The 14,525-nt window shown below is 38.6% G+C and overlaps 1 long non-coding RNA gene across 4 annotated transcripts in view; it reads left to right on the top strand.

Moving 5' to 3' along the window:
• The first annotated feature begins 523 nt into the window (after window positions 1–523).
• The window catches only part of LOC134168742 (uncharacterized), a 50,111-nt gene continuing 36,109 nt past the window's right edge, over window positions 524–14,525 (top strand). The window contains exon 1 of one of the 4 annotated variants that reach the window (XR_009966653.1): window positions 524–548. This is a non-coding gene — a long non-coding RNA (uncharacterized LOC134168742). Of the gene's footprint in view, window positions 549–6,405; window positions 6,517–12,874; window positions 13,026–13,189; window positions 13,215–14,525 lie in introns of those variants that run through there. The other 3 variants (XR_009966652.1, XR_009966651.1, XR_009966654.1) reach the window with 3 other exon arrangements.

A 14,525-nucleotide genomic window follows, 5' to 3' on the forward strand; every position in this document is an offset into this window, starting at 1 on the left:
AAAATAATGGTTACGTGCAATGGATTAGGTTTGATCTTGGACTTGTGAAGTTATCTCAAGGGGAATATATTTGTCCTCCAGAGATTCAGAAAACCCTGAAAGATGGTTGTTCTATAGTTGTCAGTGCCCTTCCCGTTTTTTGGAGGAGTTTTTTGTTATAAATTAGGCCATGATATTTTCTGGTTTAGAAGGCAACTGCATATTCTGGGTATCCAAAGGTGTTTCAGAGCATAGTGTGTAAGCAGTATATTTATATGTATCTGCAGTGTAGAACCTGTTTCTTCTGTTGTGTCTAGGGATCTCTTGACAGCTCTTTCTGGACATGGTAGTGAGGCACTGGAATAGGTTGCCCAGGGAGGTTGTGACTGCTCCATCCCTGGCAGTGTTCAAGACCAGGTTGGATGAGGCCTTGGGTGATACGGTTTAGTGTGAGGTGTCCCTGCCCATGGCAGGGGGGCTGGAACTTGATGATCTTAAGGTCCTTTCCAACCCTAATTATTCTATGATTCTATGAAAGTGTGGTATGGTGGTAAGAAGCCAACCATGAGGTAGGTTCACCTTTGGGCACAAGGTATTTCACTGATAAAACTGTCACAGTAAGATTGTATTTTCCATGTATTTACATTCCTAGTTTTCCTTGATAGATTTCAGATAGACAAAGGTAGAGTGGCTTCAGGTTGGTGATACTGGTTGGGTGCATTAAGTGGTAGAGATAGTCTTTTGCTGCCTCCTCAAATCTTTCTCGCCAACCTAACAGTATCTTTTTCACCTTGCCCACTACCACTGACCAAATCTTGCTCATTCCTCAGGCTTTGTATAGGCTGCGTTAGTGTCTTGGTGAAGATACAGCCTAGACTTTTGTTTTGTGTTTTTGTTTTTGTTTTTTTTTGTTTTGTTTTGTTGTTTTTTTTTGTGGTTTTTGTTTTTAATGCAGCAATTCTGCAGATCGCAGTGACAGCTGCTATTGTCCTCTGTGCCTTAAAGTCTTAAAGCTGAGTGTTAGCTCACAGCTATTTTCTTCTGACTAATATATTTAATAATAGATGTATTTAGAACTTCTGTTGGCTTTCCAGAGTACCCACTCCCAGGAAGAGTTCCTGGATTTCATGACAAATTCCTTGAGTAACCTAGACTCTCAGCTCGTCTCGGAAGAGATTCGTCAGCTTCTGGGATCGCAGTTAAATCCACAACATCTCATGGTTAATATCAAAACATTACTTTATGATGTTATGTAATGTGTTGTAATGCTTTTCGCTTACCTTTCTCTGTCATTATTTCCCAGATGTCAGCATCCCTCTTCTGATTCTAAACCGAAATCAGTCTTTCAGTTAAACTTTCTTGTCAAACCTTGTTAATTATCTGGCTGAAAAGTAGTGTGGAATATAATCTGAAAAGCTAACATAGGCAGAGCTTGCAGTGATTACAGTAAAATCATACACTTGTCCCTTTGAGTGTTAAAAAGGTACAGAAGGAGTTAGGACACATTTGTGCATCGGTGTTTTTTTTTTGTGTGAAGGACAGCTGTACAACTTTGTGTCCAGAAACAACCTGTTACAGTGAAAACAATGGCAGCAAAGCTGAAGCCAAACCAAAGGAAATAACCGACCAATGTTTTCAGTAGATACACTCTATGTAATAAAATACTGGTAAAACAAAGCAAAGCAGTAACTATGGAGATTGACATCTCCCGAAGCTTTATCCATAAAGAATCATTATAATAGGAAGCTTTCTGACTGTTGTGTTGCATTTGTAGTGTTTTGACAGCTCACACCATTCTAGAGAGCTAAAATAGGAACAAAACCCATAATCCCCTAAAGTACTAAGATTCACTGTCAGGTTACCCATCTTAGGGTGGTGGTCAGTGATCCCATCTTAGTTTGGCTCTTTAATGAAATGGTCAGCAATTTGATTCCAGACATTTTCATCCCTACATTGCTTAAGTTCAAAGGAAGAAAGCACAATGCCTGAAAGGTTAACCAAAAGACAGTGGTGGACTCTTGTGGAAATGGTTGGCTGGTGTCCTTCATATATTAGCAAAATTGGTGGTAGCAAAGGTAAGCAGAACCTTTTCACATTTCTTAGGTCAGCCTTGGTGTTAATTCTCCTCTTGTGAGAGTGCAAAGAAAACAAAACAGTGATGTTTTATTCATAATTGGTTTTTAACTTAATATATGTGCTTAAATAATTGGGACTGACTTGAAAATAATTCCAGTTATTTTTTACTTTGGCTCTTGTTGGGCCTTTTACTCTTAGACTCTTTCCGCAAATGGTGGAATTACTGTATTGAGGGACGTCTTAACTAGAAAAAGTGTGTGGCTTCTACAAATAGAAACTCCATAGCTTGTTTTTTCATGATCTTTTGTCTGTACTATAACTTTGCCCTGACTTGTTTGTGGAAAAGAGATAAGTATAGACCTGCACAGCTTTCATCAGCGTCATCTGACTCAGCACTGTTCACCTGGAGGGTAGGCAGTAGTTTGGCTTTTTTGTTGTTGTTTTTCGGAAAGATACTCTTGTCAAGTGGGAAAGAACCTATAACAGCCTCACAAGGAAAAAGTGTTGAATTTTAGTAGCTGCTCTTCAACTGAAAGCAGGACTGTTGGAATTGAGAAATTCACCTTAAATTTTGGCTGACTTGTAGAGTTGTGAAATACTCTATTCTTCTCCTCCTCCTGTGGTAAAAAGGTTTGTGTGTGGTGTTTGTATGTGGTTATTTGGCCTGGATTTCTGTTTTGGGTTGTTTGTTTTTTTTTTTTCACCCTTAATTCCAACTCCTGAATGCTACAACCTTTTCTATTCATGAAAGCCCTGCAGAAAGAAATTTGGTTCCAACTAAAGGCTGGATTGTAGCCACAAGTAATAATTCTTTGTGCCCCTGGAAAGCCGGAGAAAGAAGTAATGAAAACTGTTTTGCAAACTGATGGTCCTTTTATTGTAAGCGGTTTGCGGCTTATATTTCTGAGTAATATTTTGTCTGACTATTAGGCCTTAGTGAAGCCGCAAACAGCATATAGCAACAATGGAAGTATGCTCCTTGACTTAACGGAATTACCTGGTACAGCATTGAGCAGCATTGTATTCAGAATTCTTTAACTGCATTAGGGACTGCTGTATTAGCCATGAAGTGTATGCTGTACCTGTAGTCTCTTCCTAATTATAATTAGCTTTTGGTTTTGGTGGCTTCCACCCTCACAGCTGCAGTGCTAAGAAGTGAATTAGGATTAATTGTGGTTAAGGTTGTTCAGTTTTCCTGGCTCAGTAAGTCAAGTAACTTTGTAGAGGCTTTTGAAGGACGTGTTCTGTTGGGCCCTTCTCAGTCACATGATGAAATAAATACATGCATATGCAATTCTTTTGATCTGCATAAGTGCATACAATTCAGAGAATTGTTTAGGCAGTTAGTGTACTGCATGTACATAGGTAATTTTTACAGCATTTTTTGAGTATGCCTGAAGTTTCTCTTGTCTTCCTGGACATTGAGCCTAAATGTGCGTATGTACGCAATTCGAATATGTATTTGTAGACTCATTAATTTTGGAAGAGACTTTGAGGTCTCCAGTCCATCCTTCTGCCCAAAGCAGTGTCATGACTCATTAGATCAGAACAAGCAGCACAGGGCTTTGTTTAGTTGTGTCTTTAAAAGCTCCAAGGACAGAGATTCCACTATGTTTCAGGGCACCTGTTCCGATACTTGACTACCCTCATATGATTTTTTTTCCCCATATCTAATAAAAATTTGTAGCTTCCCTGGTTTCTGTTGACTTGTTCTGCCCCCATGCACCTTGGTAAAAAGCCTGGCTGCACTTTTTTAGTAATTTACTAATATTGGAAATTTGCTGTTGGGTGCCTCAAAGCTTTTTCCAGGCTGAACAACCCCAATGTCTTCAGCCTCTCCTCGCAGGGCAGGTGCTGCAGCCGTCAGATGTCTTTGTGGCTTTTCGCTGAACTTGCTCCAGGTGGCTGGTGCTTCATAATGGGGATCCAAAACTAGACTCGGTAGCCCAGATACCAGACCAGTAGATCATACATGAAGCAGAACAGTTGCTTCCCTTAGTCTGCTGGCTGTGCTTCTGTTGCCCAGGATGCTGCTAGCTCCCATTGCTGCTGGGTGGGCTGCTGATTAATGTCTTGCCTACCATCTTTCAGGGCTCCCAGGTTGTTTTCAGCAGAGCTATTCACCAGTTGGAGTTCAGGCTGTGCTCTCATGATGTTTCTGTCAGCCATATTTAAGTCATTCTGAATGGCAACCTTACCTTCCAGTCTATCAGCTGCACCCCGAAGCCTGGTGTTGTTTGCAGGCTTACTGATTGTACTGTACACTCTGCCAGGTTGCTGTTAAAGAGATTAAATGGGATGCGGTCCCTAACCTAGCCGCTTGTAACCAGGTTATGGGCAGATTATGAACCATTAACAGCTACTGTTCAAGCCTAGATAGAGACAAGGTTTTTGTTATCTAGACTGTAACTTACATTAGGTGCAAATATCTGTGGGAGACATTGTTGAGACTTGATAAAATTCAGGTAGGTGATACCACTGATCTCCTTTCATCCACAAATCCCATCATTTTATGAGAGGGAACAATCACATTGATCATGCATGATTTAGCCATGATAAATCCATGCTGGGGATTCCAAATCACCAGCTTCTCCTTCATGTGCCCTGAAATGACATTCAGGTGGGCATATGTCTGAACATACTGTGGGAGTAGGTAGACTAACAAACAATGAAAGTAGGTAAGACTGTGAGGCTTTCTTCCCCAGTGATCCCTCAGATGTGGCAACCTGTGCATAATCTCTTTCCTGCTCTTCTCTAGATGCCCAGTTGTTGCCCATCTGTAGGTGATTAAGTACATGCTGGTCACAGAATGGAGCACCTGGATCTTGGGAATGTGGTCATGAATGAGTTGGGACTTCATGTGACCTTGAGGAACAGGCTTCTTAGGAACGTGATGCTGCTCCTAGAGTGATTCTGGCTTCCTGAGCAGTTTGCAAGAAAGGAAGGTGACAGCAAAAGTGACAGTATCTTTAATAATTATATAGGTTTGATAATTGTATTGGTGATCTGCTTGTAGCCATTGGGCTTTTTTTTTCTCTTTTGTGTTGATTTTGGTCCATAATGATACTAGCTTGATAATAATAAGAAATGTATCTGCAGGTGCCAATGAGAGGGCATGTCAAAAAACTTTATTTGCATCCTTATATGCATTTAAAGCTTCTTTATTTTGGTGATTGGTTGTGATGTGGGTGGGGTTTCTTGTCTGTTTGGGGAGAGAAGGGGATTTGTTGTTGTTAAAACTTTTCCAGTTATGTGGTGTCTTTCTTTCTTCTAACCACCACTGATATTCCCTTATTACTCATAATTTTTGGAAGACATCATCAACCCTCAAATGCAGTAAGACCCACGGTAAAACTGAGACTTGCTTGATTTGCATGTGATAAGAAGCAGATAAATTTAATCTGAGGCACCAAGTTCACAATGAGTTAGTGGAGAATTTAGTGTTTCTTGGGTCTTCTGATTTGCACTCTATGCCTTACTGGTACAGATGTTTAAGTTTCCGACTTTTTCTGTTACTGACGAACAATGAGTACTCTGTAGTCCATCATGTATCAAAATAATTTTGTCATGTGATGATAGTTGTCCGTAGTTTCTTGTACAGAACTAATACATTATGGTTTAGGTATTAATTTTTATTCATTGCATAATTATTTAGGATCTGAAAAACCTCTTGGGAGTAAGGTTGTAAATATGTTTAATGAAACATTTATCCAGGACCAGTAGCAGAACTAATTGTAAGAGTTACATTTTCCAGTTTAGAAATGTTCTAGTAACAATCCTCTGTGCAGTGAATGAATCAGAAATACAGCTTTCATAATGTTTTGAATGGCATGTGTAATTAACTCACGATTTTAATGCTTCCAATAGTGTTTAATTGCAGTAAGACTTTAATACAGTAGACTGCAAGTCATTATCAGTATTTTAACTCAATCTTACGTGTACCCCAAAATGATGTTGATGATTTTTTTTTTTTATTTGAGACTGAAAAATGCATTCAGGGGAAAAGTCAGATGCTAAAAGGTAAATAGTACCTGCATAGTAAGTTTCAGATGCATAAGTTCTTTTATATTTAATGTCAATGTCTTACATTTTGGGAATCTGTTTTTATGCTTTAATTATTTGTGAAATGCAAAATCACATTTCCCTTCTGTCCAGTTCAGTAGATTGATGCCTGCAAATAAAAGAGTAACATGCAGATGTAACATTGGTAGAATATTACATTTGAAGGTGACCAAATGATTAAAGGTATTTCACAATCAGCCAGCTCTGTACTTTAACCTGGGAGCAAAATCCACAGCTTTGGAAAGAGAGCAATTAAATAATTTCATAATGAGGCTTGCATTACAGTAATGATAATGGCACATGCAAGCATGAGAGCTGCTTTTGCGGTGTCTTCCTAATGGAAAACAATGTGATTGTCTTCAGTGAGCTTGATTGTGTAAGAAAAGGCCACCCAAATAAGTAAGACCAAATGAATGCAAGATGATTTTAAGACTTTAGTGTTTGTTGTCACAATTATTTTAAATAGATAATAAATAGATAAAATAGTTATTCTGCATATATCTTTTTATGGGATTGAATCATCGTGTGATGATTTTCTTTTTGAGGGAGACAGTGACTTAGTTGATTCAATTCCAGCTTGTAATTACATTCTGTTTGTATAAAAATTCCTCCTGTAGTGTCAGTGGAATAAGTTGCCTGTCATTTACTGTTTTAAGCATTTTGAGTATTCTCTATTTAAAGGTTGCTGCAATTCAGAAATGTTTGAAATGGTTCTTTCTTGTATTTGGTCAAGAACTTTGAAATTACTGAACAGATTTTCATCTTTGTTGTAACTAAAATTTACCACTCTTATGAGACCATTTTTTTATAATAATGGTTTATGATTTAATGGTCCAGGTTTACACAGAATACCAATTTTTGAGGTCTGGTATCACTAAAGTTCCTGAAAATTTAGCTATTATTAGATGAAACTAAAAGATACACTTAAATTATTTCACTTCAACCCCTGTCAGAGAGAACAAGTCCAGCTCCTCATCAAAGAGTTTCTCATGATTGCTTTCTTAGCAGAAATTCATAACGAAGGAACTGAAATAGGCAAGTGACAAAAGTGGTACCAGTTCACATGAAAGGGAAAATAAAAATGTTCAGGGGATACGGAGGCATGAAATTAGAGTTCAGACGAACAGAATGCTGAGCAGCATTGCTATGGGACATCCATAGCATGTTTCTGTTGGAGAGAGATTTCCTTCTGCTTGCAATACCTTATTTATAATATAAGGTATGAAAAAACTGTCTCCTTTGTGGAAAAATTATATCTTCAGGATTGTGTTTGGGTAAGGACAGGCTGCAGTGTGCAAGGGGGTAAACAAGTGATGAGCAAGAAACTGGTATTGCAGGAGTGTTATGATGCAAAATAAGAAAAATAGTAATTGGTGCCAAAATCATTAGGCACCCTTGTTTCTGCTGTGTCGTGATACCATTCTTTTACCAATCTGTGCATCACTTTGCATCTGATTCTGTTATTCTCTGCTTATACCTTTTCCACATGTGGCCTTTGAGCATTTGTGGTATCACTTGCAAATCTCCATTTTAGCAGACAGTCCATGTATAGTGTAATTTTAAGCGCTTCAGAATATGATACAGCTGCCACAGTGATACAGTGAAATTTATGAGCATTACTAACTGAATTTAAGAGTCAATACAGGTCAACTCTGACATATCCAAACTGCTGAAATGATTACACGTAGTTATGTTAAAAACAAAAACCAAAACACAAACAAGACAAAGAAAAAACCGTTCTGTTGGTAACTGCTTTTCACTTAACGTATGAAGTCTGCTTTTAGTACATACATACAAAGTGCTTTTATCTTATGTTTTTAAACATCCTTGCCAGGGACGACGAAGCCTGTGGTTTGGGGGTGTGGCTGTGGTTTTGATCAGGGTGGTTTTTTTTCTCATTGAATATTGTGTGCTTCAGGATAATAAATGGGGGAATATTTTATGTGTTGTGTCCCTGTGTGTCTGTCTCTCTCCCCCCCCAGCATTGCTTTGTTTTTGTTTTGTATATTCACATTAATTAATTAATACCAAACTGGAAATAGGTTTACTAATTAGATTAGGGACCACAGCTTGGCAATGTTGGCATAAAGGCCTGGCACTTTAAATGGGTCATTGTCAGTTTATTTGAGAGTGAAAGGCCCCAGTTACAGTATCTCAAACTGATTAAAACCACTAACTTAGAACAGCTAGATTTCCACTAAAAAAAAAAAAGGAGTTGCAGAACAGTTAAAAGCTCTCGGTGTAACTTAGTTGCTTGCAAACTGATTGATCCCATAATCTCAATAAAAGCTGGTTTAAGCAAGATGCTACATTAAACAAAAGACCTATTGTTTTCACTTGTAGATAACTCATGTCAGTGTTAAATGACAGGTTTTTTTTTTCAGTTATGGTGTAATCTGTACTTCAGAAAGTAAACTGTATTCATGACTGCACTTTTATTGCTGTGAACTGTTGCTTGAGAATGCTAAAGGTGAATTAAGAGTTGATAGTAAACAGGTTGGGTAGAGGTGTTGTTTGAGGTGGGAAAGTAAAGAATTCAGCTAAACCAGCAACACGGTATCTTATTTTCTCAAATCTTTAAACTCCTTTAAGGATTGGGATGAGAGGCACCTTGAACAATTGAATCAGTGATATGATACACAGGTTTGAGATGTCTGTTGCTGAGAGTTTGTTATATATATGTGATACAAAGTTTCAGTCATTGACCATAGAAATATTATTTGTTACTGACTTCTCATGGTGGAGTGTTTACCACAGGGTGCTTGAGCAAGGGATTTTAGGGACTATTTTGGAATATAATCTTGGAGAAGTGTTTGTAAATAATTTGGGAAATGAGGGTTAGAGTGTTTTGAAGAGCCTCGTATAAAGCACCCAGTCTGTTTCGTGCTGAGAATTAAATGTCTCAGATTATTATCCAACCTAGCCACCAAGCCGAGTGGAAGGCTCCTTAAAGTCAGTATCTGTCCAAACAAAGCATGTTACGGAGCTGATCCTGTTCCCAGAGCTGTGAGGGCCAGAGATAAGCATTGTATGTGTCTCGCAACCCTTTCCTGAGGGGAGATACCCACAGACTTGTTGAAGAGCTGGTTAGCCAAGACTGCTATGTTGTGTTTGGCATGGAGATCAGCTCAGTTTCTTCCCCAAGGGGTTCAGACCTGCGTTTCCCACTTTAAGGAGCAGGCTGCAAAGGAAGAGGTAGAGGCTGTAGGGCAGGACTGATGGTCCCTTTCTTCAGTAGGTGTGTCTGTGCAGAGAGAGTTACAGCTTTCTTGTATTTACACTGATCACTTACAGGATAAAATGGATGAGCAGGAATTCATCAATAAACTCGGAGTGGGGGATAAAGTCTATTTGTCCAGTATCCTATACTCTGGTGAAACCCAGCTGGCTAAAAGCTGGCACTTTCCATTTTTGCTCTCCCTTTCCAGGATGCTGATGGGTTTGTGATTTTTATGTTGTCTGGACTTTTGATTATTTTACCTTTTTTTAAAAGCCAGTTGTCAGTATGTGAACAGGTTCAGCAAAAGGTAGTCCCTTTCTGCTCCTTCCTCTACTGTGCAATGCCCCAGGTACACTGTCTAGAACTGTGGACTAGAATATCCTCAAACAAAAGGAGTCACCTGTGTCATTTTGGGCTGTTCTGCTACAACCACTCCATTCACACAGTCTCTGAAATACAGTGATCAGACTCTTGCTTTCTGTTTTGAACATGGCTAGGTTTTGTACTCTCTTCCAGAGCCCTGCTCTCCTGATGTTTAGAAACACCTTGACTCTCAGCTTAGATTTATATGTGGGCAGCATGTATTTTGTCCTCTTCTAACACTTATTTACCTTTGCTTTGCTTAGGCTTGACATGTCATAGGCTTTTAATCTTTTCGCTGTGTAACAGGCTCTGACTGCTTTCATAGTCTTCACATCTGTTCTAGTAAAAAATTCATGTTGTTAAATATGGCTGACCAGAATTGTAGCTTGTATTCAGCTGAGGTTATGCTAGAGGCTTGTATGATGACATTACTTCTTCCCTATCTTGACTGAAATACTCCCTCATGATACAAGGTAGGTCTGTCTGTCTGTCTGGTGTTTTAAATTTTCCCCTGCCAGATCACATTGGTGATTCAGTTACCCTGTGATCAAGTCAGACAGACTGATCTTTCCCCTAAGTATCTTCTAAAATGATCCCTGGTTTCCCACATCCTGTGTATGTTAATCACAAGCTTATTATATAATGGTGTGGGTGACCTCCTGCTGTAGCTGTTGTAAAGAAAAGAAGGCAGAGAGGGGGTTATTATGGTGGTTTCCACTCTGTCTTGTGATAAGCGTGAGCCTGACAGTTAGCATTTTCAGGGTCTGAGACAAAGTCTGCTGAATTAAGACCTAGGATGGCAGAGCAATAACCTCATTGTACATTGATGGGATTCTGGTGTAAAATCATGTGAAACTGCTCGACCGTGTCATCGTGGCTGGAGTGTTGTTTTCCTATGATTGATTGCAGAACTTGAAGTCTATGAAGCACTTTTAAAATAAGAAAGGATGTATCTGTTGTGATTACAACCCCCAGCATTATGTAGTAGCTGAGAATGAGGTTTTGGAATTACAGATCTGGATTTAAGTTTCTAATGTCTCCCTAAGCTGCTCATAAGCTGGTCGTAAGTAATTTTTCATGCAATGCCCTTAACTAATCTCTGTCTCTATTCTATATCTCTCATATGGGCAAAGGGTTTACCTCCTACTCATGTGTTTTGTATACTTATGTTGCAAGACCTTTAGGGGAGTAACTTTGTTGTCTTTGCATACTGTCTGGAATGAGAACCCCCCCCTGCTTGCTTCTCTTGCTTGAAGGCTGTGGAGCCTGTCAAGATTTAACAATGGTATTTGAAATGTTTTCTTCTTTTGAAAACATTCAGTTAACAAAGTAAAACAGTTTACAAGTGCAGCCTGTTCAAGAACAAGACATTCTTGTAATGGGAGCTGCGAATATTATATATAAGCTTCTTAACTTTGAATCATATAGTGGATTTTAGGTATATTTTTGTAAGCATCTTTGAAAGAGAATACAGTGCTAATTTTTTTACTAAAACACGTTTTCTTATGCCATTATTTTGATGGGGTGCCAGGTTTTGTTATCTTTTCATTTTTTTGTGCGCTGAATGTGATCTGTATTGGAAAACTATGCTGAAGAAATGAGTGTTTGGCATGTCGTGGTCTTTTTGTCTTCCTTTTAACATGAAATAAGCAGTCTGTTTTCTTTTCAATGAAGAAGGAGGAATAATCTTGTACACTTCATACATTCTGATGTTCAAGTAGAAATTTTGCCCTGTGTCTGTCATTCTTTTCAACAGTAATTTGGTAGTGACTATTTCTGTACTATCTTTGTACGTCGCCTGCTTAAAGGATTGGAAAGCAACAATAGTACATGAAATTTAAGATTTAGGTAAAATAAAACAATGCTAGGTATGAGGCATGAGTACTTGAAAGCATATTTGAAGAAGCATAAAAGTGCAATAATTGTATCGGGATGATGTAAAGACTTAAGTGGTTTCTCATGCAGATTTCAGTGCCAGAGTTGCTGCTGTTACTCATTAACTATTTAAAATTCCAAGTGCAGCAGCTCACAGCTTAGTGACTGTAACGTGCTGAGCCTCTGACATAAACAACTAAAGCCCAAAATGCCTGGATTAAAACTCAATTTGAAAAGGAGATAGATTTATTTATTTGTTTCTCAGGCACACAGTTATCCTTGGCAAAAAGTAATTTTGCATTCTCTGTTCGGAAGGGAAAGCAAACCATTGAATCATTTCCAGAGAAAATCCCAAACAGATGTGATAATATCTGTGTTTCCATGTAAGCATTCACAAGCACAGAAAAAATACTTCTCTACTGCTTTGTAAGTCACTTTGGTCTTAAATTTATTTATTGATTTAGAAGCAGAGAAATTTACAAATCCTAAAGTTTGATAAGGTGTCACTTGCAACTTGCATAGGAAACCATTTCAAGCCATAGAACTGTATTGTTTGTGTTTGTGCTAGTGGGCTGCAGGTAATAGTAACCTGTTGGAAAGCTGTCACATGAACCTTGAACCTTGTTATATGTCTTAAGCAGACTCACAAATGAAAATACCGAGGACTAAGTCTCCATCAAATTACTTTGGAAATTGCTTTTAGAACATATTCTCATGCATGAACCCTCAGGAAATCAAAGTAGTAAAAAAAATGAGAAACATAATGCACAAAAAGTGAGAAATGCAAGTATATAGTTAAGGGTGCATTTTTTTTCATGTCAGAAAAGGATGATTGGAGTTTGTATTTCCTTGGCAGTGTGTTTGTGGGAAGGGACATGACTTCACAATACTAGTTTGAGCCAAGAGGGCGTCAACTTGGAGTACAGTGAAAGTTGCATCTTTTTTGTAATATCAGTATTTATGACAGCGTAACAAAGGAGCATGTACAGGAAATCCATCTCTTGGTTGGTACATTTACAGTATAGGTAAGATTATATGTGAAGTCAGAACAGAAAGGGGGAAAAGGCAGAAAGAGAGGCTTTTTCCTTTTTATTTATTTACTTTTAAATTTTCCTTGAGGTATTTAATTGAGAAGGATTTAGTGGTTCAGTGTTTTCTCACAGTGAAGTTAACGGTGTCTGGAGAGGGTGAATCATCTTCTTGTCCCGTCTGTCAGTCAGTTGAATATGAGAAGATAAGAGCCAGCATACAGTGCCTTTGATTCATATGCTTTTAGAGCTGCAGGTGTGCATTTTGTCATCAGTCTCTGCAGTGTGTTAATGAAACGGTGACCATCAAAGTGGCTCTGTTCACTGGGAAGCCTAGGTGGCCTACCTCACTTTAAAAGGGAGACCATACCGTTCACCATTTGGAGAGAACTTGTTTTTCTAAGCTGTGAACAGGAAAAACCGTGAGTCTTTAAATATATGTTGTTGTTTGTTCTCATGGTATATTTTTATTTTTATGGGAAAACAGCTGTTAGGTCTTGTCTGATTTCAGAGCACCTTAATCTCAAAAGCTGAACATCTCCAATTAACAAATAATGGTACTTGTATGTACAGTGTCTTGATTGTGCTGTGCTTTTTCCTTGCTGGTACTGGTAAGATTATTACTTTGGCCTGAAATTTTCTGTGATTTGAGTTTGGATTTAATTCTTTTTTTTTCATTTTATTGGTTGATACTGCACTCGTATATTCTTGTATGCTGGTTTATCTTTTTAACAAATATTTTAGCATTCAGACAAGTGTATACCTTCTAGTTGTTGACTCATTGAGGCCGAGAGGTGAAGTCCACAGCTGCAGAGGTGTACCGCTAAAGGAAATATGGTACTTTAGAAGCAATGATAGTGGAAAGTGGTGGTCATAACAGTCTAATGCATATCTTTACAATTTATAGAGTGAGGTTATGTTGTGTTTCTGTTCTTAGCCGTTCTCTCTATAGCTTTCTCTCCCCCCCCCCCCCCCTTTTTTTTTTCCTTAGAGAATTTATACAATGTCAATGTCAAATTACTTTCTCTGGAGCACACAGGTGCTGGAAAAAAATCACCCATGATTATGTGTCAGATCCTTTTTAGAGGGGTGGGAAAAATTGGTCCTTGGTCCTAGGTTTTGTATGCCATGCAGACCTAAGCAGTCCTCCAGTGTGTGTGTGGGTGAAGGGGAAATCAGCCTGTGTTGTTGTAGTGGTGTCTATAAAAGACACTATGTAGCAAATTAAATGAACCCATTGATATTAATGACTGAGATAAAAATAGCCGAATTAAACTTAATTTCATAGGAGGGCAACGTTTCCTTTTTGGTATACGTTGAAGGGATGCGTGTGTTAGGCATGCATGCTGTACTCTGTTCTCTGGACTGGGAATAGCTGTGAGGCGTACATATCTTGTCACAGGCATGGAGGGCAGTGAGGAGATCCATGATTTGTCAAGCCTGAGGTGAAGATGCTGTGGTAAAAGTGTAGCAGCCAGAAGGAATAATGTGGATATGCTGGGATCCTGTACCTTGCCCCAGGTCTTTGGGCTGGTGCCCACCTTCCCTGTCAAATGCACTGTCCTATCTTTTAAAGTGGAGGTGATTAAGGGAATTTCCTTATGACCCTGCAAATGGATTGACATACAGTTCCCAGGGCTCCCCTAACAGTGTTTTGAAGACAGAGAGTAAACATGTAGCTAATGCTATATAAATTTGTTTATAATCACTGACAGAGTATCAGTGTGCTAAGTGATGTTATGTGAGCATTTTTCCCTTCATGAAGGGAAGGTGAAAAGCTCTATTAAGACAATTCGGTTTAAAATTGTATCTTAATGGGTGGATGAGATGGATGGTGTTACAGCAGAGAGTGGAGAAGGTTGAAGGAAGAAAGAGGAGAAAAGCAAGAGAAACATAAACTACAGAAAATAATATATGTGGTG

Source organism: Pezoporus occidentalis, unplaced genomic scaffold (genome assembly GCF_034315485.1).
Source record: "Pezoporus occidentalis ecotype Australia unplaced genomic scaffold, CSIRO_AGI_Poc_V1 ctg322, whole genome shotgun sequence".
Classification (NCBI taxonomy): Eukaryota; Metazoa; Chordata; class Aves; order Psittaciformes; family Psittacidae; genus Pezoporus; species Pezoporus occidentalis.